General features: G+C 37.6%; 1 protein-coding gene across 2 annotated transcripts in view; it reads left to right on the top strand.

The window, feature by feature from the left end:
* LOC110502896 (inactive rhomboid protein 1) overlaps positions 1-25,349 on the top strand; it is a 134,359-nt gene that overhangs the window by 36,699 nt on the left and 72,311 nt on the right. The window lies entirely within an intron of this gene.

Here is a 25,349-nt window from a genome sequence, read left to right as displayed (position 1 = left end):
GTTTCTCCATTCTGTCCAACTCGTCTTTTAGCTGGACTTGGAGCGAATGGCACTTTTCTAGATCAATAACTGGAGGTATGTTTTGGTGTATCCAGATAGTGTGTTCACCTGGCAGATATCTGAGTCCTTGGAATAAGTCATTATACTCCTTCATCAATTCATCATAGTCTGTCTCTTTCTGGCTTTCCACCACAAAGGTTCAGTCTGTCACAGGCCTAGTATAGCCTGCATATCCTTGGGTACTATGATGAATGACAATGTGTGCAGTGTTCTTGTATGACACTTTGGCAATGCACTTCCCTTTAACTGTAATCTCAGCACCTGCATAACCTGTCACTTTAACTTCAGCTTCATGCAGTTTCATCTTGGCCTTATACTCTTAAACTCAGTCTCTGATATCACATTCACCTGTGCACCTGTATCCAGTTTAAATGGAATAATACTGTCATTCACCTGTAAAGAAAGAATCCAATCCTTCTGTTTTCTAGAAAGAGCATCTACATAGAACTCCTCTAGTTCACTTTACCCTACTGTATCTATCATATAGAGCATCCACATAGTCCTCTAGTTCACTCTCCCCTACTGTATCTATCATATAGAGCATCTACATAGAACTCCTCTAGTCCTCTAGTTCACTTTCCCCTACTGTATCTATCATATAGAGCATCCACATAGAACTCCTCTAGTTCACTTTCCCCCACTGTATCTATCATATAGAACATCCACATAGAACTCCTCTAGTTCACTTTCCCCTACTGTATCTATCATATAGAGCATCCACATAGAACTCCTCTAGTCCTCAAGTTCACTTTCCCCTACTGTATCTATCATATAGAGCATCCACATAGAACTCCTCTAGTCCTCTAGTTCACTTTCCCCTACTGTATCTATCATATAGAGCATCCACATAGAACTCCTCTAGTTCACTTTCCCCTACTGTATCTATCATATAGAGCATCCACATAGAACTCCTCTAGTTCACTTTCCCCCACTGTATCTATCATATAGAGCATCCACATAGAACTCCTCTAGTTCACTTTCCCCTACTGTATCTATCATATAGAGCATCCACATAGAACTCCTCTAGTTCACTATCCCCCACTGTATCTATCATATAGAGCATCCACATAGAACTCCTCTAGTTCACTATCCCCTACTGTATCTATCATATATAGCATCCACATAGAACTCCTCTAGTTCACTTTCCCCACTGTATCTATCATATAGAGCATCTACATAGAACTCCTCTAGTCCTCTAGTTCACTTCCCCCTACTGTATCTATCATATAGAGCATCTACATAGAACTCCTCTAGTCCTCTAGTTCACTTTCCCCTACTGTATCTATCATACAGAGCATCTACATAGAACTCCTCTAGTTCACTTCCCCCTACTGTATCTATCATACAGAGCATCCACATAGAACTCCTCTAGTTCACGTTCCCCTACTGTATCTATCATATAGAGCATCCACATAGAACTCCTCTAGTCCTCTAGTTCACTATCCCCTACTGTATCTATCATATAGAGCATCCACATAAAACTCCTCTAGTTCACTTTCCCCCACTGTATCTATCATATAGAACATCCACATAGAACTCCTCTAGTTCACTTTCCCCTACTGTATCTATCATATAGAGGATCCACATAGAACTCCTCTAGTTCACTTTCCCCCACTGTATCTATTTGGTGGATATAGATGGTCTAGTATTTCGTTTAAAAGCTCTGATGCTCAAGAGAACAAGAAACACTTAGCGTACATTTGAACACCACTGCAGAAGCTTTGCTATTCAGTATGTTCCCAGTAGCCTAGTTTTGTTGTTTGGCTACTTGAAGAGAAGTAGGACTTATCACTCGCAGCCCACCTCTTTTAATGCATTGTGGAAAAATGTGCATCAAATTCTACTACACGAAGAGCCAAAATGAGTATAACTTCCTGGCATTTATATCATACTTGATTTTCGCATACTGAGAATGGATCATCTGCAATTGCGTTGTTTCCCGTTATTCGTTGATTTCGGTAGCACATCCCCATCTAATGGATCAGCTGTTGTCAAAGCCTTTAAGAGTGTGACATCCGCCATTTAAAGTATACTCCATTTTCAAAATGTCAGATAATATGAACATTTATTTTTTCGCACAATCAAACATCCTACTATTTACGACGCAAGTATACGTATTCGGTTAAATAAATGTTGAGAATGGTCTGTGGTAGCTTGGTGATTTGTGGGATACAGAACTCTGCCTCTACTTCCCTAGTTAGACATCATGCATTATGGACTAGATCTTCACTTGAGGAACGCACAGAACAGGTTCTCTCATAAATATTGTGTTGATGTTCATGGGAGATTTGGATCAATTTGAGGTTACACATGACTCATGGATGGATCTTTAGTTAAAAGCTTATCTCTCCCCCTGTCTCCTGGTTGACCACTAGGCCTGAGGATTGAGGTAAATAGAATGGACCTGTAATACCAGATTCGACTTGGTGACGTATGTCAATAGTAAAATGAGTTGGAATACAAAAAAGATTACTGTATTTTCTCAGATCATATTTTGGTCCATATTGCTGCTGGTTTATCATAATGGTGGCTGGTTTATGGAACATTTTGGGTGAATGGTGTTGGGGTGGCTGGTTTATGGAACATTTTGGGTGAATGGTGTTGGGGTGGCTGGTTTATGGAACATTTTGGGTGAATGGTGTTGGGGTGGCTGGTTTATGGAACATTTTGGTTGAATGGTGTTGGGGTGGCTGGTTTATGGAACATTTTGGGTGAATGGTGTTGGGGTGGCTGGTTTATGGAACATTTTGGGTGAATGGTGTTGGGGTGGCTGGTTGGAACATTTTGGGTGAATGGTGTTGGGTGGCTGGTTGGAACATTTTGGGTGAATGGTGTTGGGGTGGCTGGTTGGAACATTTTGGGTGAATGGGGTTGGGGTGGCAGGTTGGAACATTTTGGGTGAATGGTGTTGGGGTGGCAGGTTGGAACATTTTGGGTGAATGGTGTTCGGGTGGCTGGTTGGAACATTTTGGGTGAATGGTGTTGGGGTGGCAGGTTGGAACATTTTGGGTGAATGGTGTTGGGGTGGCTGGTTGGAACATTTTGGGTGAATGATGTTGGGGTGGCTGGTTGGAACATTTTGGGTGAATGGTGTTGGGGTGGCAGGTTGGAACATTTTAGGTGAATGGTGTTGGGGTGGCTGGTTGGAACATTTTGGGTGAATGGTGTTGGGGTGGCTGGTTGGAACATTTTGGGTGAATGGTGTTGGGGTGGCTGGTTGGAACATTTTGGGTGAACCTTAGTGGAGTCAAACTAAAACGGGACGTCTTGTTTGAACCTCCATAATCCATCAATTCCATAATCCATAAATTCTCTTCCCAGTGTGCTAACGAGATGAACTACAAATAGTCGACTTCAAGTTGTGTCAGTGAGAGCACCCTCTTCATTACTGTAGGTCGTACTTTCAATGTGGCTTCTTTTTTTTGCCCAGAGGCAGGTCATCTATACCACCTGTGGCTGTTTTCTCTGTTGTCTTCTCTATGATACTCACTGTTGTCTTCTCTATGTTGTCTTCTCTATGATACTCACTATTATCTTCTCTATGATACTCACTGTTGTCTTCTCTATGTTGTCTTCTCTATGATACTCACTATTGTCTTCTCTATGATACCCACTGTTGTCTTCTCTATGATACTCACTGTTGTCTTCTCTATGATACTCACTGTTGTCTTCTCTATGATACTGTCTGTTGTCTTCTCTATGATACTCACTGTTGTCTTCTCTATGATACTCACTATTGTCTTCTCTATGATACTCTCTGTTGTCTTCTCTATGATACTCTCTGTTGTCTTCTCTATGATACTCACTATTGTCTTCTCTATGATACTCACTATTATGTTCTCTATGATACTCACTGTTGTCTTCTCTATGATACCCACTGTTGTCTTCTCTATGATACCCACTGTTGTCTTCTCTATGATACTCACTGTTGTCTTCTCTATGATACCCACTGTTGTCTTCTCTATGATACTCACTGTTGTCTTCTCTATGATACTCACTGTTGTCTTCTCTATGATACTGTCTGTTGTCTTCTCTATGATACTCACTGTTGTCTTCTCTATGATACTCACTATTGTCTTCTCTGTGATACTCTCTGTTGTCTTCTCTATGATACTCTCTGTTGTCTTCTCTATGATACTCTCTGTTGTCTTCTCTATGATACTCTCTGTTGTCTTCTCTATGATACTCTCTATTGTCTTCTCTATGAAACTCTCTGTTGTCTTCTCTGTGATACTCACTATTGTTGTCTCTATGATACTCACTATTGTCTTCTCTGTGATAATCACTATTGTCTTCTCTATGATACCCACTGTTGTCTTCTCTATGATACTCACTGTTGTCTTCTCTATGATACTCACTGTTGTCTTCTCTATGATACTGTCTGTTGTCTTCTCTATGATACTCACTGTTGTCTTCTCTATGATACTCTCTGTTGTCTTCTCTATGATACTCACTGTTGTCTTCTCTATGATACTCACTGTTGTCTTCTCTATGATACTCACTGTTGTCTTTATGATACTCTCGGTTGTCTTCTCTATGATACTCTCTGTTGTCTTCTCTATGATACTGTCTGTTGTCTTCTCTATGATACTCACTGTTGTCTTCTCTATGATACTCTCTGTTGTCTTCTCTATGATACTCACTGTTGTCTTCTCTATGATACTCTCTGTTGTCTTCTCTATGAAACTATCTGTTGTCTTCTCTGTGATACTCACTATTGTTGTCTCTATGATACTCACTATTGTCTTCTCTGTGATACTCACTATTGTCTTCTCTATGATACTCACTATTGTCTTCTCTATGATACTCACGATTGTCTTCTCTATGATTCTCTCTTTTGTCTTCTCTATGATTCTCACGGTTGTCTTCTCTCTGATTCTCACTGTTGTCTTCTCTATGATTCTCACTGTTGTCTTCTCTATGATTCTCACTGTTGTCTTCTCTATGATTCTCACTATTGTCTTCTCTATGATTCTCACTGTTGTCTTCTCTATGATTCTCACTGTTGTCTTCTCTATGATTCTCACTGTTGTCCTCTCTATGATACTCTCTGTTGTCTTCTCTATGATTCTCTCTGTTGTCTTCTCTATGATTCTCACTGTTGTCTTCTCTATGATTCTCACTGTCGTCTTCTCTATGATTCTCACTGTTGTCTTCTCTATGATTCTCACTGTTGTCTTCTCTATGATTCTCACTGTTGTCTTCTCTATGATTCTCACTGTTGTCTTCTCTATGATTCTCACTGTTGTCTTCTCTATGATACTCTCTGTTGTCTTCTCTATGATTCTCACTGTTGTCCTCTCTATGATACTCTCTGTTGTCTTCTCTATGATACTCACTGTTGTCTTTATGATACTCTCTGTTGTCTTCTCTATGATACTCTCTGTTGTCTTCTCTATGATACTGTCTGTTGTCTTCTCTAAGATACTCACTGTTGTCTTCTCTATGATTCTCACTGTTGTCTTCTCTATGATACTCACTGTTGTCTTCTCTATGATACTCACTGTTGTCTTCTCTATGATACTCACTGTTGTCTTTATGATACTCTCTGTTGTCTTCTCTATGATACTCTCTGTTGTCTTCTCTATGATACTGTCTGTTGTCTTCTCTATGATTCTCACTGTTGTCTTCTCTATGATTCTCACTGTTGTCTTCTCTATGATTCTCACTGTTGTCTTCTCTATGATTCTCTCTGTTGTCTTCTCTATGATTCTCTCTGATGTCTTCTCTATGATTCTCACTGTTGTCCTCTCTATGATACTCTCTGTTGTCTTCTCTATGATTCTCTCTGTTGTCTTCTCTATGATTCTCACTGTTGTCTTCTCTATGATTCTCACTGTTGTCTTCTCTATGATTCTCACTGTTGTCTTCTCTATGATTCTCACTGTTGTCTTCTCTATGATTCTCACTGTTGTCTTCTCTCTGATTCTCACTGTTGTCTTCTCTATGATTCTCACTTTTGTCTTCTCTATGATTCTCTCTGTTGTCTTCTCTATGATTCTCACTGTTGTCCTCTCTATGATACTCTCTGTTGTCTTCTCTATGATTCTCTCTGTTGTGTTCTCTATGATTCTCACTGTTGTCTTCTCTATGATTCTCACTGTTGTCCTCTCTATGATACTCTCTGTTGTCTTCTCTATGATTCTCTCTGTTGTCTTCTCTATGATTCTCACTGTTGTCTTCTCTATGATTCTCACTGTTGTCTTCTCTATGATTCTCACTGTTGTCTTCTCTATGATTCTCACTGTTGTCTTCTCTATGATTCTCTCTGTTGTCTTCTCTATGATTCTCACTGTTGTCTTCTCTATGATTCTCACTGTTGTCTTCTCTATGATTCTCTCTGTTGTCTTCTCTATGATTCTCTCTGTTGTCTTCTCTATGATACTGTCTGTTGTCTTCTCTATGATACTCTCTGTTGTCTTCTCTATGATACTCTCTGTTGTCTTCTCTATGATACTCTCTGTTGTCTTCTCTATGATACTCTCTATTGTCTTCTCTATGAAACTCTCTGTTGTCTTCTCTGTGATACTCACTATTGTTGTCTCTATGATACTCACTATTGTCTTCTCTGTGATAATCACTATTGTCTTCTCTATGATACCCACTGTTGTCTTCTCTATGATACTCACTGTTGTCTTCTCTATGATACTCACTGTTGTCTTCTCTATGATACTGTCTGTTGTCTTCTCTATGATACTCACTGTTGTCTTCTCTATGATACTCTCTGTTGTCTTCTCTATGATACTCACTGTTGTCTTCTCTATGATACTCACTGTTGTCTTCTCTATGATACTCACTGTTGTCTTTATGATACTCTCGGTTGTCTTCTCTATGATACTCTCTGTTGTCTTCTCTATGATACTGTCTGTTGTCTTCTCTATGATACTCACTGTTGTCTTCTCTATGATACTCTCTGTTGTCTTCTCTATGATACTCACTGTTGTCTTCTCTATGATACTCTCTGTTGTCTTCTCTATGAAACTATCTGTTGTCTTCTCTGTGATACTCACTATTGTTGTCTCTATGATACTCACTATTGTCTTCTCTGTGATACTCACTATTGTCTTCTCTATGATACTCACTATTGTCTTCTCTATGATACTCACGATTGTCTTCTCTATGATTCTCTCTTTTGTCTTCTCTATGATTCTCACGGTTGTCTTCTCTCTGATTCTCACTGTTGTCTTCTCTATGATTCTCACTGTTGTCTTCTCTATGATTCTCACTGTTGTCTTCTCTATGATTCTCACTATTGTCTTCTCTATGATTCTCACTGTTGTCTTCTCTATGATTCTCACTGTTGTCTTCTCTATGATTCTCACTGTTGTCCTCTCTATGATACTCTCTGTTGTCTTCTCTATGATTCTCTCTGTTGTCTTCTCTATGATTCTCACTGTTGTCTTCTCTATGATTCTCACTGTCGTCTTCTCTATGATTCTCACTGTTGTCTTCTCTATGATTCTCACTGTTGTCTTCTCTATGATTCTCTCTTTTGTCTTCTCTATGATTCTCACGGTTGTCTTCTCTCTGATTCTCACTGTTGTCTTCTCTATGATTCTCACTGTTGTCTTCTCTATGATTCTCACTGTTGTCTTCTCTATGATTCTCACTGTTGTCTTCTCTATGATTCTCACTGTTGTCTTCTCTATGATACTCTCTGTTGTCTTCTCTATGATTCTCACTGTTGTCCTCTCTATGATACTCTCTGTTGTCTTCTCTATGATACTCACTGTTGTCTTTATGATACTCTCTGTTGTCTTCTCTATGATACTCTCTGTTGTCTTCTCTATGATACTGTCTGTTGTCTTCTCTAAGATACTCACTGTTATCTTCTCTATGATTCTCACTGTTGTCTTCTCTATGATACTCACTGTTGTCTTCTCTATGATACTCACTGTTGTCTTCTCTATGATACTCACTGTTGTCTTTATGATACTCTCTGTTGTCTTCTCTATGATACTCTCTGTTGTCTTCTCTATGATACTGTCTGTTGTCTTCTCTATGATTCTCACTGTTGTCTTCTCTATGATTCTCACTGTTGTCTTCTCTATGATTCTCACTGTTGTCTTCTCTATGATTCTCTCTGTTGTCTTCTCTATGATTCTCTCTGATGTCTTCTCTATGATTCTCACTGTTGTCCTCTCTATGATACTCTCTGTTGTCTTCTCTATGATTCTCTCTGTTGTCTTCTCTATGATTCTCACTGTTGTCTTCTCTATGATTCTCACTGTTGTCTTCTCTATGATTCTCACTGTTGTCTTCTCTATGATTCTCACTGTTGTCTTCTCTATGATTCTCACTGTTGTCTTCTCTCTGATTCTCACTGTTGTCTTCTCTATGATTCTCACTTTTGTCTTCTCTATGATTCTCTCTGTTGTCTTCTCTATGATTCTCACTGTTGTCCTCTCTATGATACTCTCTGTTGTCTTCTCTATGATTCTCTCTGTTGTGTTCTCTATGATTCTCACTGTTGTCTTCTCTATGATTCTCACTGTTGTCCTCTCTATGATACTCTCTGTTGTCTTCTCTATGATTCTCTCTGTTGTCTTCTCTATGATTCTCACTGTTGTCTTCTCTATGATTCTCACTGTTGTCTTCTCTATGATTCTCACTGTTGTCTTCTCTATGATTCTCACTGTTGTCTTCTCTATGATTCTCTCTGTTGTCTTCTCTATGATTCTCACTGTTGTCTTCTCTATGATTCTCACTGTTGTCTTCTCTATGATTCTCTCTGTTGTCTTCTCTATGATTCTCTCTGTTGTCTTCTCTATGATACTGTCTGTTGTCTTCTCTATGAAACTCTCTGTTGTCTTCTCTGTGATACTCACTATTGTTGTCTCTATGATACTAACTATTGTCTTCTCTGTGATACTCACTATTGTCTTCTCTATGATTCTCTCTGTTGTCTTCTCTATGATTCTCACGGTTGTCTTCTCTATGATTCTCACTATTGTCTTCTCTATGATACTCACGATTGTCTTCTCTATGATTCTCTCTGTTGTCTTCTCTATGATTCTCACGGTTGTCTTCTCTATGATTCTCACTGTTGTCTTCTCTATGATACTCTCTGTTGTCTTCTCTATGAAACTCTCTGTTGTCTTCTCTGTGATACTCACTATTGTTGTCTCTATGATACTAACTATTGTCTTCTCTGTGATACTCACTATTGTCTTCTCTATGATTCTCTCTGTTGTCTTCTCTATGATTCTCACGGTTGTCTTCTCTATGATTCTCACTGTTGTCTTCTCTATGATTCTCACTGTTGTCTTCTCTATGATTCTCACTGTTGTCTTCTCTATGATTCTCACTATTGTCTTCTCTATGATTCTCACTGTTGTCTTCTCTATGATTCTCACTGTTGTCTTCTGTATGATTCCCACTGTTGTCTTCTCTATGATTCTCACTGTTGTCTTCTCTATGATTCTCACTGTTGTCTTCTCTATGATACTCTCTGTTGTCTTCTCTATGATTCTCACTGTTGTCCTCTCTATGATACTCTCTGTTGTCTTCTCTATGATTCTCTCTGTTTTCTTCTCTATGATTCTCACTGTTGTCTTCTTTATGATTCTCACTGTTGTCTTCTCTATGATTCTCACTGTTGTCTTCTCTATGATACTCTCTGTTGTCTTCTCTATGATTCTCACTGTTCTCCTCTCTATGATACTCTCTGTTGTCTTCTCTATGATACTCACTGTTGTCTTTATGATACTCTCTTTTGTCTTCTCTATGATACTCTCTGTTGTCTTCTCTATGATACTGTCTGTTGTCTTCTCTATGATACTCACTGTTGTCTTCTCTATGATTCTCACTGTTGTCTTCTCTATGATTCTCACTGTTGTCTTCTCTATGATTCTCTCTGTTGTCTTCTCTATGATTATCTCTGATGTCTTCTCTATGATTCTCACTGTTGTCCTCTCTATGATACTCTCTGTTGTCTTCTCTATGATTCTCTCTGTTGTCTTCTCTATGATTCTCACTGTTGTCTTCTCTATGATTCTCACTGTTGTCTTCTCTATGATTCTCACTGTTGTCTTCTCTATGATTCTCACTGTTGTCTTCTCTATGATTCTCACTGTTGTCTTCTCTATGAATCTCACTGTTGTCTTCTCTATGATTCTCACTGTTGTGTTCTCTATGATTCTCACTGTTGTTTTCTCTACGATACTCTCTGTTGTCTTCTCTATGATTCTCACTTTTGTCCTCTCTATGATACTCTCTGTTGTCTTCTCTATGATTATCTCTGTTGTCTTCTTTATGATTCTCACTGTTGTCTTCTCTATGATTCTCACTGTTGTCTTCTCTATGATTCTCACTGTTGTCTTCTCTTTGATTCTCACTGTTGTCTTCTCTATGATTCTCTCTGTTGTCTTCTCTATGATTCTCTCTGATGTCTTCTCTATGATTCTCACTGTTGTCTTCTCTATGATTCTCTCTGTTGTCTTCTCTATGATTCTCTCTGTTGTCTTCTCTATGATTCTCACTGTTTTCTTCTCTATGATTCTAACTGTTGTCTTCTCTATGATTCTCACTGTTGTCTTCTCTATGATTCTCTCTGTTGTCTTCTCTATGATTCTCTCTGTTGTCTTCTCTATGATTCTCACTGTTTTCTTCTCTATGATTCTAACTGTTGTCTTCTCTATGATTCTCACTGTTGTCTTCTCTATGATTCTCACTGTTGTCTTCTCTATGATTCTCTCTGTTGTCTTCTCTATGATTCTCACTGTTGTCTTCTCTATGATTCTCTGTTGTCCCCTCTATGATTCTCTCTGTTATCTTCTCTATGATTCTCTCTGTTTTCTTCTCTATGATACTCTCTGTTGTCTTCTCTATGATTCTTACTGTTTTCTTCTCTATGATTCTAACTGTTGTCTTCTCTATGATTCTCTCTGTTGTCTTCTCTATGATTCTCACTGTTGTCTTCTCTATGATTCTCTCTGTTGTCTTCTCTATGATTCTCACTGTTTTCTTCTCTATGATTCTCTCTGTTGTCTTCTCTATGATTCTAACTGTTGTCTTCTCTATGATTCTCTGTTGTCTTCTCTATGATTCTCTCCGTTGTCTTCTCTATGATACTCACTGTTGTCTTCTCTATGATTCTCACTGTTGTCTTCTCTATGATACTCACTGTTGTCTTCTCTATGGTACTCACTGTTGTCTTCTCTATGATACTCACTGTTGTCTTTATGATACTATCTGTTGTCTTCTCTATGATACTCTCTGTTGTCTTCTCTATGATACTGTCTGTTGTCTTCTCTATGATTCTCTCTGTTGTCTTCTCTATGATTCTCACTGTTTTCTTCTCTATGATTCTCTCTGTTGTCTTCTCTATGATTCTAACTGCTGTCTTCTCTATGATTCTCTGTTGTCTTCTCTATGATTCTCACTGTTGTCTTCTCTATGATACTCACTGTTGTCTTCTCTATGATTCTCACTGTTGTCTTCTCTATGATACTCACTGTTGTCTTCTCTATGGTACTCACTGTTGTCTTCTCTATGATACTCACTGTTGTCTTTATGATACTATCTGTTGTCTTCTCTATGATACTCTCTGTTGTCTTCTCTATGATTCTCACTGTTGTCTTCTCTATGATTCTCACTGTTGTCTTCTCTATGATTCTCTCTGTTGTCTTCTCTATGATTCTCTCTGTTATCTTCTCTATGATTCTCTCTGTTTTCTTCTCTATGATACTCTCTGTTGTCTTCTCTATGATTCTTACTGTTTTCTTCTCTATGATTTTAACTGTTGTCTTCTCTATGATTCTCTCTGTTGTCTTCTCTATGATTCTCACTGTTGTCTTCTCTATGATTCTCTCTGTTGTCTTCTCTATGATTCTCACTGTTTTCTTCTCTATGATTCTCTCTGTTGTCTTCTCTATGATTCTAACTGTTGTCTTCTCTATGATTCTCTGTTGTCTTCTCTATGATTCTCTCCGTTGTCTTCTCTATGATTCTCACTGTTGTCTTCTCTATGATTCTCTCTGTTGTCTTCTCTATGATTCTAACTGTTGTCTTCTCTATGATTCTCTGTTGTCGTCTCTTTGATTCGATCAGTTGTCTTCTCTATGATTCTCACTGTTGTCTTCTCTATGATTCTCTCTGTTTTCTTCTCTATGATTCTCTCTGTTGTCTTCTCTATGATTCTCACTATTTTCTTCTCTATGATTCTCTCTGTTGTCTTCTCTATGATTCTAACTGTTGTCTTCTCTATGATTCTCTGTTGTCTTCTCTATGATTCTCTCTGTTGTCTTCTCTATGATTCTCACTGTTTTCTTCTCTATGAATCTCTCTGTTGTCTTCTCTATGATTCTAACTGTTGTCTTCTCTATGATTCTCTCTGTTGTCTTCTCTATGATTCTCTCTGTTGTCTTCTCTATGATTCTCACTTTTGTCTTCTCTATGATTCTCTGTTGTCTTCTCTATGATTCTCTCTGTTGTCTTCTCTATGATTCTCACTGTTGTCTTCTCTATGATACTCACTGTTGTCTTCTCTATGATTCTCACTGTTGTCTTCTCTATGATACTCACTGTTGTCTTCTCTATGGTACTCACTGTTGTCTTCTCTATGATACTCACTGTTGTCTTTATGGTACTATCTGTTGTCTTCTCTATGATACTCTCTGTTGTCTTCTCTATGATACTCTCTGTTGTCTTCTCTATGATTCTCACTGTTGTCTTCTCTATGATTCTCACTGTTGTCTTCTCTATGATTCTCACTGTTGTCTTCTCTATGATTCTCTCTGTTGTCTTCTCTATGATTATCTCTGATGTCTTCTCTATGATTCTCACTGTTGTCCTCTCTATGATACTCTCTGTTGTCTTCTCTATGATTCTCTCTGTTGTCTTCTCTATGATTCTCACTGTTGTCTTCTCTATGATTCTCACTGTTGTCTTCTCTATGATTCTCACTGTTGTCTTCTCTATGATTCTCACTGTTGTCTTCTCTATGATTCTCACTGTTGTCTTCTCTATGAATCTCACTGTTGTCTTCTCTATGATTCTCACTGTTGTCTTCTCTATGATTCTCACTGTTGTCTTCTCTACGATACTCTCTGTTGTCTTCTCTATGATTCTCACTGTTGTCCTCTCTATGATACTCTATGTTGTCTTCTCTATGATTATCTCTGTTGTCTTCTCTATGACTCTCACTGTTGTCTTCTCTATGATTCTCACTGTTGTCTTCTCTATGATTCTCACTGTTGTCTTCTCTATGATTCTCACTGTTGTCTTCTCTATGATTCTCTCTGTTGTCTTCTCTATGATTCTCTCTGATGTCTTCTCTATGATTCTCACTGTTGTCTTCTCTATGATTCTCTCTGTTGTCTTCTCTATGATTCTCTCTGTTGTCTTCTCTATGATTCTCACTGTTTTCTTCTCTATGATTCTAACTGTTGTCTTCTCTATGATTCTCACTGTTGTCTTCTCTATGATTCTCTCTGTTGTCTTCTCTATGATTCTCACTGTTTTCTTCTCTATGATTCTAACTGTTGTCTTCTCTATGATTCTCACTGTTGTCTTCTCTATGATTCTCACTGTTGTCTTCTCTATGATTCTCTCTGTTGTCTTCTCTATGATTCTAACTGTTGTCTTCTCTATGATTCTCTGTTGTCTTCTCTATGATTCTCTCTGTTGTCTTCTCTATGATTCTCACTGTTTTCTTCTCTATGAATCTCTCTGTTGTCTTCTCTATGATTCTAACTGTTGTCTTCTCTATGATTCTCTGTTGTCTTCTCTATGATTCTCTCCGTTGTCTTCTCTATGATTCTCACTGTTGTCTTCTCTATGATTCTCTCTGTTGTCTTCTCTATGATTCTAACTGTTGTCTTCTCTATGATTCTCTGTTGTCGTCTCTTTGATTCGATCAGTTGTCTTCTCTATGATTCTCACTGTTGTCTTCTCTATGATTCTCTCTGTTTTCTTCTCTATGATTCTCTCTGTTGTCTTCTCTATGATTCTCACTATTTTCTTCTCTATGATTCTCTCTGTTGTCTTCTCTATGATTCTAACTGTTGTCTTCTCTATGATTCTCTGTTGTCTTCTCTATGATTCTCTCTGTTGTCTTCTCTATGATTCTCACTGTTTTCTTCTCTATGAATCTCTCTGTTGTCTTCTCTATGATTCTAACTGTTGTCTTCTCTATGATTCTCTCTGTTGTCTTCTCTATGATTCTCTCTGTTGTCTTCTCTATGATTCTCACTTTTGTCTTCTCTATGATTCTCTGTTGTCTTCTCTATGATTCTCTCTGTTGTCTTCTCTATGATTCTCACTGTTGTCTTCTCTATGATACTCACTGTTGTCTTCTCTATGATTCTCACTGTTGTCTTCTCTATGATACTCACTGTTGTCTTCTCTATGGTACTCACTGTTGTCTTCTCTATGATACTCACTGTTGTCTTTATGATACTATCTGTTGTCTTCTCTATGATACTCTCTGTTGTCTTCTCTATGATACTGTCTGTTGTCTTCTCTATGATTCTCACTGTTGTCTTCTCTATGATTCTCACTGTTGTCTTCTCTATGATTCTCACTGTTGTCTTCTCTATGATTCTCTCTGTTGTCTTCTCTATGATTATCTCTGATGTCTTCTCTATGATTCTCACTGTTGTCCTCTCTATGATACTCTCTGTTGTCTTCTCTATGATTCTCTCTGTTGTCTTCTCTATGATTCTCACTGTTGTCTTCTCTATGATTCTCACTGTTGTCTTCTCTATGATTCTCACTGTTGTCTTCTCTATGATTCTCACTGTTGTCTTCTCTATGATTCTCACTGTTGTCTTCTCTATGAATCTCACTGTTGTCTTCTCTATGATTCTCACTGTTGTCTTCTCTATGATTCTCACTGTTGTCTTCTCTACGATACTCTCTGTTGTCTTCTCTATGATTCTCACTGTTGTCCTCTCTATGATACTCTCTGTTGTCTTCTCTATGATTATCTCTGTTGTCTTCTCTATGATTCTCACTGTTGTCTTCTCTATGATTCTCACTGTTGTCTTCTCTATGATTCTCACTGTTGTCTTCTCTATGATTCTCACTGTTGTCTTCTCTATGATTCTCTCTGTTGTCTTCTCTATGATTCTCTCTGATGTCTTCTCTATGATTCTCACTGTTGTCTTCTCTATGATTCTCTCTGTTGTCTTCTCTATGATTCTCTCTGTTGTCTTCTCTATGATTCTCACTGTTTTCTTCTCTATGATTCTAACTGTTGTCTTCTCTATGATTCTCACTGTTGTCTTCTCTATGATTCTCTCTGTTGTCTTCTCTATGATTCTCTCTGTTGTCTTCTCTATGATTCTCTCTGATGTCTTCTCTATGATTCTCACTGTTGTCTTCTCTATGATTCTCTCTGTTGTCTTCTCTATGATTCTCTCTGTTGTCTTCTCTATGATTCTCTCTGATGTCTTCTCTATGATTCTCACTGTTGTCTTCTCTATGATTCTCTCTGTTGTCTTCTCTATGATTCTCTCTGTTGTCTTCTCTATGATTCTCACTGTTTTCTTCTCTATGATTCTAACTGTTGTCTTCTCTATGATTCTCACTGTTGTCTTCTCTATGATTCTCTCTGTTGTCTTCTCTATGATTCTCTCTGTTGTCTTCTCTATGATTCTCACTGTTTTCTTCTCTATGATTCTAACTGTTGTCTTCTCTATGATTCTCACTGTTGTCTTCTCTATGATTCTCACTGTTGTCTTCCCTATGATTCTCTCTGTTGTCTTCTCTATGATTCTAACTGTTGTCTTCTCTATGATTCTCTGTTGTCTTCTCTATGATTCTCTCTGTTGTCTTCTCTATGATTCTCACTGTTTTCTTCTCTATGAATCTCTCTGTTGTCTTCTCTATGATTCTAACTGTTGTCTTCTCTATGATTCTCTCCGTTGTCTTCTCTATGATTCTCACTGTTGTCTTCTCTATGATTCTCTCTGTTGTCTTCTCTATGATTCTAACTGTTGTCTTCTCTATGATTCTCTGTTGTCGTCTCTTTGATTCGATCAGTTGTCTTCTCTATGATTCTCACTGTTGTCTTCTCTATGATTCTCTCTGTTTTCTTCTCTATGATTCTCTCTGTTGTCTTCTCTATGATTCTCACTATTTTCTTCTCTATGATTCTCTCTGTTGTCTTCTCTATGATTCTAACTGTTGTCTTCTCTATGATTCTCTGTTGTCTTCTCTATGATTCTCACTGTTTTCTTCTCTATGATTCTAACTGTTGTCTTCTCTATGATTCTCACTGTTGTCTTCTCTATGATTCTCACTGTTGTCTTCTCTATGATTCTCTCTGTTGTCTTCTCTATGATTCTAACTGTTGTCTTCTCTATGATTCTCTGTTGTCTTCTCTATGATTCTCTCTGTTGTCTTCTCTATGATTCTCACTGTTTTCTTCTCTATGAATCTCTCTGTTGTCTTCTCTATGATTCTAACTGTTGTCTTCTCTATGATTCTCTCCGTTGTCTTCTCTATGATTCTCACTGTTGTCTTCTCTATGATTCTCTCTGTTGTCTTCTCTATGATTCTAACTGTTGTCTTCTCTATGATTCTCTGTTGTCGTCTCTTTGATTCGATCAGTTGTCTTCTCTATGATTCTCACTGTTTTCTTCTCTATGATTCTCTCTGTTTTCTTCTCTATGATTCTCTCTGTTGTCTTCTCTATGATTCTCACTATTTTCTTCTCTATGATTCTCTCTGTTGTCTTCTCTATGATTCTAACTGTTGTCTTCTCTATGATTCTCTGTTGTCTTCTCTATGATTCTAACTGTTGTCTTCTCTATGATTCTCTGTTGTCTTCTCTATGATTCTCTCTGTTGTCTTCTCTATGATTCTCACTGTTTTCTTCTCTATGAATCTCTCTGTTGTCTTCTCTATGATTCTAACTGTTGTCTTCTCTATGATTCTCTCTGTTGTCTTCTCTATGATTCTCTCTGTTGTCTTCTCTATGATTCTCACTTTTGTCTTCTCTATGATTCTCTGTTGTCTTCTCTATGATTCTCTCTGTTGTCTTCTCTATGATTCTCACTGTTGTCTTCTCTATGATACTCACTGTTGTCTTCTCTATGATACTCACTGTTGTCTTCTCTATGGTACTCACTGTTGTCTTCTCTATGATACTCACTGTTGTCTTTATGATACTATCTGTTGTCTTCTCTATGATACTCTCTGTTGTCTTCTCTATGATACTGTCTGTTGTCTTCTCTATGATTCTCACTGTTGTCTTCTCTATGATTCTCACTGTTGTCTTCTCTATGATTCTCACTGTTGTCTTCTCTATGATTCTCTCTGTTGTCTTCTCTATGATTATCTCTGATGTCTTCTCTATGATTCTCACTGTTGTCCTCTCTATGATACTCTCTGTTGTCTTCTCTATGATTCTCTCTGTTGTCTTCTCTATGATTCTCACTGTTGTCTTCTCTATGATTCTCACTGTTGTCTTCTCTATGATTCTCACTGTTGTCTTCTCTATGATTCTCACTGTTGTCTTCTCTATGATTCTCACTGTTGTCTTCTCTATGATTCTCACTGTTGTCTTCTCTATGATTCTCTCTGTTGTCTTCTCTATGATTATCTCTGATGTCTTCTCTATGATTCTCACTGTTGTCCTCTCTATGATACTCTCTGTTGTCTTCTCTATGATTCTCTCTGTTGTCTTCTCTATGATTCTCACTGTTGTCTTCTCTATGATTCTCACTGTTGTCTTCTCTATGATTCTCACTGTTGTCTTCTCTATGATTCTCACTGTTGTCTTCTCTATGATTCTCACTGTTGTCTTCTCTATGAATCTCACTGTTGTCTTCTCTATGATTCTCACTGTTGTCTTCTCTATGATTCTCACTGTTGTCTTCTCTACGATACTCTCTGTTGTCTTCTCTATGATTCTCACTGTTGTCCTCTCTATGATACTCTCTGTTGTCTTCTCTATGATTATCTCTGTTGTCTTCTCTATGATTCTCACTGTTGTCTTCTCTATGATTCTCACTGTTGTCTTCTCTATGATTCTCACTGTTGTCTTCTCTATGATTCTCACTGTTGTCTTCTCTATGATTCTCTCTGTTGTCTTCTCTATGATTCTCTCTGATGTCTTCTCTATGATTCTCACTGTTGTCTTCTCTATGATTCTCTCTGTTGTCTTCTCTATGATTCTCTCTGTTGTCTTCTCTATGATTCTCACTGTTTTCTTCTCTATGATTCTAACTGTTTTCTTCTCTATGATTCTCACTGTTGTCTTCTCTATGATTCTCTCTGTTGTCTTCTCTATGATTCTCTCTGTTGTCTTCTCTATGATTCTCACTGTTTTCTTCTCTATGATTCTAACTGTTGTCTTCTCTATGATTCTCACTGTTGTCTTCTCTATGATTCTCACTGTTGTCTTCTCTATGATTCTCTCTGTTGTCTTCTCTATGATTCTAACTGTTGTCTTCTCTATGATTCTCTGTTGTCTTCTCTATGATTCTCTCTGTTGTCTTCTCTATGATTCTCACTGTTTTCTTCTCTATGAATCTCTCTGTTGTCTTCTCTATGATTCTAACTGTTGTCTTCTCTATGATTCTCTCTGTTGTCTTCTCTATGATTCTCTCTGTTGTCTTCTCTATGATTCTCACTTTTGTCTTCTCTATGATTCTCTGTTGTCTTCTCTATGATTCTCTCTGTTGTCTTCTCTATGATTCTCACTGTTGTCTTCTCTATGATACTCACTGTTGTCTTCTCTATGATTCTCACTGTTGTCTTCTCTATGATACTCACTGTTGTCTTCTCTATGGTACTCACTGTTGTCTTCTCTATGATACTCACTGTTGTCTTTATGATACTATCTGTTGTCTTCTCTATGATACTCTCTGTTGTCTTCTCTATGATACTGTCTGTTGTCTTCTATATGATTCTCACTGTTGTCTTCTCTATGATTCTCACTGTTGTCTTCTCTATGATTCTCACTGTTGTCTTCTCTATGATTCTCTCTGTTGTCTTCTCTATGATTATCTCTGATGTCTTCTCTATGATTCTCACTGTTGTCCTCTCTATGATACTCTCTGTTGTCTTCTCTATGATTCTCTCTGTTGTCTTCTCTATGATTCTCACTGTTGTCTTCTCTATGATTCTCACTGTTGTCTTCTCTATGATTCTCACTGTTGTCTTCTCTATGATTCTCACTGTTGTCTTCTCTATGATTCTCAATGTTGTCTTCTCTATGAATCTCACTGTTGTCTTCTCTATGATTCTCACTGTTGTCTTCTCTATGATTCTCACTGTTGTCTTCTCTACGATACTCTCTGTTGTCTTCTCTATGATTCTCACTGTTGTCCTCTCTATGATACACTCTGTTGTCTTCTCTATGATTATCTCTGTTGTCTTCTCTATGATTCTCACTGTTGTCTTCTCTATGATTCTCACTGTTGTCTTCTCTATGATTCTCACTGTTGTCTTCTCTATGATTCTCACTGTTGTCTTCTCTATGATTCTCTCTGTTGTCTTCTCTATGATTCTCTCTGATGTCTTCTCTATGATTCTCACTGTTGTCTTCTCTATGATTCTCTCTGTTGTCTTCTCTATGATTCTCTCTGTTGTCTTCTCTATGATTCTCACTGTTTTCTTCTCTATGATTCTAACTGTTGTCTTCTCTATGATTCTCACTGTTGTCTTCTCTATGATTCTCTCTGTTGTCTTCTCTATGATTCTCTCTGATGTCTTCTCTATGATTCTCACTGTTGTCTTCTCTATGATTCTCTCTGTTGTCTTCTCTATGATTCTCTCTGTTGTCTTCTCTATGATTCTCACTGTTTTCTTCTCTATGATTCTAACTGTTGTCTTCTCTATGATTCTCACTGTTGTCTTCTCTATGATTCTCTCTGTTGTCTTCTCTATGATTCTCTCTGTTGTCTTCTCTATGATTCTCACTCTGTTGTCTTCTCTATGATTCTCACTGTTTTCTTCTCTATGATTCTAACTGTTGTCTTCTCTATGATTCTCACTGTTGTCTTCTCTATGATTCTCTCTGTTGTCTTCTCTATGATTCTCTCTGTTGTCTTCTCTATGATTCTCACTGTTGTCTTCTCTATGATTCTCTCTGTTGTCTTCTCTATGATTCTCACTGTTGTCTTCTCTATGATTCTCTCTGTTGTCTTCTCTATGATTCTCTCTGTTATCTTCTCTATGATTCTCTCTGTTTTCTTCTCTATGATACTCTCTGTTGTCTTCTCTATGATTCTTACTGTTTTCTTCTCTATGATTCTAACTGTTGTCTTCTCTATGATTCTCTCTGTTGTCTTCTCTATGATTCTCACTGTTGTCTTCTCTATGATTCTCTCTGTTGTCTTCTCTATGATTCTCACTGTTTTCTTCTCTATGATTCTCTGTTGTCTTCTCTATGATTCTCTCCGTTGTCTTCTCTATGATTCTCACTGTTGTCTTCTCTATGATTCTCTCTGTTGTCTTCTCTATGATTCTAACTGTTGTCTTCTCTATGATTCTCTGTTGTCGTCTCTATGATTCGATCAGTTGTCTTCTCTATGATTCTCACTGTTGTCTTCTCTATGATTCTCTCTGTTGTCTTCTCTATGATTCTAACTGTTGTCTTCTCTATGATTCTCTGTTGTCTTCTCTATGATTCTCTCTGTTGTCTTCTCTATGATTCTCACTGTTTTCTTCTCTATGAATCTCTCTGTTGTCTTCTCTATGATTCTAACTGTTGTCTTCTCTATGATTCTCTCTGTTGTCTTCTCTATGATTCTCTCTGTTGTCTTCTCTATGATTCTCACTTTTGTCTTCTCTATGATTCTCTGTTGTCTTCTCTATGATTCTCTCTGTTGTCTTCTCTATGATTCTCACTGTTGTCTTCTCTATGATACTCACTGTTGTCTTCTCTATGATTCTCACTGTTGTCTTCTCTATGATACTCACTGTTGTCTTCTCTATGGTACTCACTGTTGTCTTCTCTATGATACTCACTGTTGTCTTTATGATACTATCTGTTGTCTTCTCTATGATACTCTCTGTTGTCTTCTCTATGATACTGTCTGTTGTCTTCTATATGATTCTCACTGTTGTCTTCTCTATGATTCTCACTGTTGTCTTCTCTATGATTCTCACTGTTGTCTTCTCTATGATTCTCTCTGTTGTCTTCTCTATGATTATCTCTGATGTCTTCTCTATGATTCTCACTGTTGTCCTCTCTATGATACTCTCTGTTGTCTTCTCTATGATTCTCTCTGTTGTCTTCTCTATGATTCTCACTGTTGTCTTCTCTATGATTCTCACTGTTGTCTTCTCTATGATTCTCACTGTTGTCTTCTCTATGATTCTCACTGTTGTCTTCTCTATGATTCTCAATGTTGTCTTCTCTATGAATCTCACTGTTGTCTTCTCTATGATTCTCACTGTTGTCTTCTCTATGATTCTCACTGTTGTCTTCTCTACGATACTCTCTGTTGTCTTCTCTATGATTCTCACTGTTGTCCTCTCTATGATACACTCTGTTGTCTTCTCTATGATTATCTCTGTTGTCTTCTCTATGATTCTCACTGTTGTCTTCTCTATGATTCTCACTGTTGTCTTCTCTATGATTCTCACTGTTGTCTTCTCTATGATTCTCACTGTTGTCTTCTCTATGATTCTCTCTGTTGTCTTCTCTATGATTCTCTCTGATGTCTTCTCTATGATTCTCACTGTTGTCTTCTCTATGATTCTCTCTGTTGTCTTCTCTATGATTCTCTCTGTTGTCTTCTCTATGATTCTCACTGTTTTCTTCTCTATGATTCTAACTGTTGTCTTCTCTATGATTCTCACTGTTGTCTTCTCTATGATTCTCTCTGTTGTCTTCTCTATGATTCTCTCTGATGTCTTCTCTATGATTCTCACTGTTGTCTTCTCTATGATTCTCTCTGTTGTCTTCTCTATGATTCTCTCTGTTGTCTTCTCTATGATTCTCACTGTTTTCTTCTCTATGATTCTAACTGTTGTCTTCTCTATGATTCTCACTGTTGTCTTCTCTATGATTCTCTCTGTTGTCTTCTCTATGATTCTCTCTGTTGTCTTCTCTATGATTCTCACTCTGTTGTCTTCTCTATGATTCTCACTGTTTTCTTCTCTATGATTCTAACTGTTGTCTTCTCTATGATTCTCACTGTTGTCTTCTCTATGATTCTCTCTGTTGTCTTCTCTATGATTCTCTCTGTTGTCTTCTCTATGATTCTCACTGTTGTCTTCTCTATGATTCTCTCTGTTGTCTTCTCTATGATTCTCACTGTTGTCTTCTCTATGATTCTCTCTGTTGTCTTCTCTATGATTCTCTCTGTTATCTTCTCTATGATTCTCTCTGTTTTCTTCTCTATGATACTCTCTGTTGTCTTCTCTATGATTCTTACTGTTTTCTTCTCTATGATTCTAACTGTTGTCTTCTCTATGATTCTCTCTGTTGTCTTCTCTATGATTCTCACTGTTGTCTTCTCTATGATTCTCTCTGTTGTCTTCTCTATGATTCTCACTGTTTTCTTCTCTATGATTCTCTGTTGTCTTCTCTATGATTCTCTCCGTTGTCTTCTCTATGATTCTCACTGTTGTCTTCTCTATGATTCTCTCTGTTGTCTTCTCTATGATTCTAACTGTTGTCTTCTCTATGATTCTCTGTTGTCGTCTCTATGATTCGATCAGTTGTCTTCTCTATGATTCTCACTGTTGTCTTCTCTATGATTCTCTCTGTTTTCTTCTCTATGATTCTCTCTGTTGTCTTCTCTATGATTCTCACTATTTTCTTCTCTATGATTCTCTCTGTTGTCTTCTCTATGATTCTAACTGTTGTCTTCTCTATGATTCTCTGTTGTCTTCTCTATGATTCTCTCTGTTGTCTTCTCTATGATTCTCACTGTTTTCTTCTCTATGAATCTCTCTGTTGTCTTCTCTATGATTCTAACTGTTGTCTTCTCTATGATTCTCTCTGTTGTCTTCTCTATGATTCTCTCTGTTGTCTTCTCTATGATTCTCACTTTTGTCTTCTCTATGATTCTCTGTTGTCTTCTCTATGATTCTCTCTGTTGTCTTCTCTATGATTCTCACTGTTGTCTTCTCTATGATTCTCACTGTTTTCTTCTCTATGATTCTCACTGTTGTCTTCTCTATGATTCTCACTGTTGTCTTCTCTATGAATCTCACTGTTGTCTTCTCTATGATTCTCACTGTTGTCTTCTCTATGATTCTCACTGTTGTCTTCTCTACGATACTCTCTGTTGTCTTCTCTATGATTCTCTCTGTTGTCTTCTCTATGATTCTCTCTGTTGTCTTCTCTATGATTCTCACTTTTGTCTTCTCTATGATTCTCTGTTGTCTTCTCTATGATTCTCTCTGATGTCTTCTCTATGATTCTCACTGTTGTCTTCTCTATGATTCTCTCTGTTGTCTTCTCTATGATTCTCTCTGTTGTCTTCTCTATGATTCTCACTGTTTTCTTCTCTATGATTCTAACTGTTGTCTTCTCTATGATTCTCACTGTTGTCTTCTCTATGATTCTCTCTGTTGTCTTCTCTATGATTCTCTCTGTTGTCTTCTCTATGATTCTCACTCTGTTGTCTTCTCTATGATTCTCTCTGTTGTCTTCTCTATGATTCTCACTCTGTTGTCTTCTCTATGATTCTCACTGTTTTCTTCTCTATGATTCTAACTGTTGTCTTCTCTATGATTCTCACTGTTGTCTTCTCTATGATTCTCTCTGTTGTCTTCTCTATGATTCTCTCTGTTGTCTTCTCTATGATTCTCACTGTTGTCTTCTCTATGATTCTCTCTGTTGTCTTCTCTATGATTCTCACTGTTGTCTTCTCTATGATTCTCTCTGTTGTCTTCTCTATGATTCTCTCTGTTATCTTCTCTATGATTCTCTCTGTTTTCTTCTCTATGATACTCTCTGTTGTCTTCTCTATGATTCTTACTGTTTTCTTCTCTATGATTCTAACTGTTGTCTTCTCTATGATTCTCTCTGTTGTCTTCTCTATGATTCTCACTGTTGTCTTCTCTATGATTCTCTCTGTTGTCTTCTCTATGATTCTCACTGTTTTCTTCTCTATGATTCTCTGTTGTCTTCTCTATGATTCTCTCCGTTGTCTTCTCTATGATTCTCACTGTTGTCTTCTCTATGATTCTCTCTGTTGTCTTCTCTATGATTCTAACTGTTGTCTTCTCTATGATTCTCTGTTGTCGTCTCTATGATTCGATCAGTTGTCTTCTCTATGATTCTCACTGTTGTCTTCTCTATGATTCTCTCTGTTGTCTTCTCTATGATTCTAACTGTTGTCTTCTCTATGATTCTCTGTTGTCTTCTCTATGATTCTCTCTGTTGTCTTCTCTATGATTCTCACTGTTTTCTTCTCTATGAATCTCTCTGTTGTCTTCTCTATGATTCTAACTGTTGTCTTCTCTATGATTCTCTCTGTTGTCTTCTCTATGATTCTCTCTGTTGTCTTCTCTATGATTCTCACTTTTGTCTTCTCTATGATTCTCTGTTGTCTTCTCTATGATTCTCTCTGTTGTCTTCTCTATGATTCTCACTGTTGTCTTCTCTATGATACTCACTGTTGTCTTCTCTATGATTCTCACTGTTGTCTTCTCTATGATACTCACTGTTGTCTTCTCTATGGTACTCACTGTTGTCTTCTCTATGATACTCACTGTTGTCTTTATGATACTATCTGTTGTCTTCTCTATGATACTCTCTGTTGTCTTCTCTATGATACTGTCTGTTGTCTTCTATATGATTCTCACTGTTGTCTTCTCTATGATTCTCACTGTTGTCTTCTCTATGATTCTCACTGTTGTCTTCTCTATGATTCTCTCTGTTGTCTTCTCTATGATTATCTCTGATGTCTTCTCTATGATTCTCACTGTTGTCCTCTCTATGATACTCTCTGTTGTCTTCTCTATGATTCTCTCTGTTGTCTTCTCTATGATTCTCACTGTTGTCTTCTCTATGATTCTCACTGTTGTCTTCTCTATGATTCTCACTGTTGTCTTCTCTATGATTCTCACTGTTGTCTTCTCTATGATTCTCAATGTTGTCTTCTCTATGAATCTCACTGTTGTCTTCTCTATGATTCTCACTGTTGTCTTCTCTATGATTCTCACTGTTGTCTTCTCTACGATACTCTCTGTTGTCTTCTCTATGATTCTCACTGTTGTCCTCTCTATGATACACTCTGTTGTCTTCTCTATGATTATCTCTGTTGTCTTCTCTATGATTCTCACTGTTGTCTTCTCTATGATTCTCACTGTTGTCTTCTCTATGATTCTCACTGTTGTCTTCTCTATGATTCTCACTGTTGTCTTCTCTA

The sequence above is a fragment of the Oncorhynchus mykiss genome, chromosome 23 (genome assembly GCF_057628025.1).
Source record: "Oncorhynchus mykiss isolate SJ-2025 chromosome 23, ASM5762802v1, whole genome shotgun sequence".
Lineage (NCBI taxonomy): Eukaryota > Metazoa > Chordata > Actinopteri > Salmoniformes > Salmonidae > Oncorhynchus > Oncorhynchus mykiss.
The sequence above is the reverse complement of the archived record's forward strand: the minus strand, read 5'-3'. Positions and strand labels throughout refer to the sequence as shown.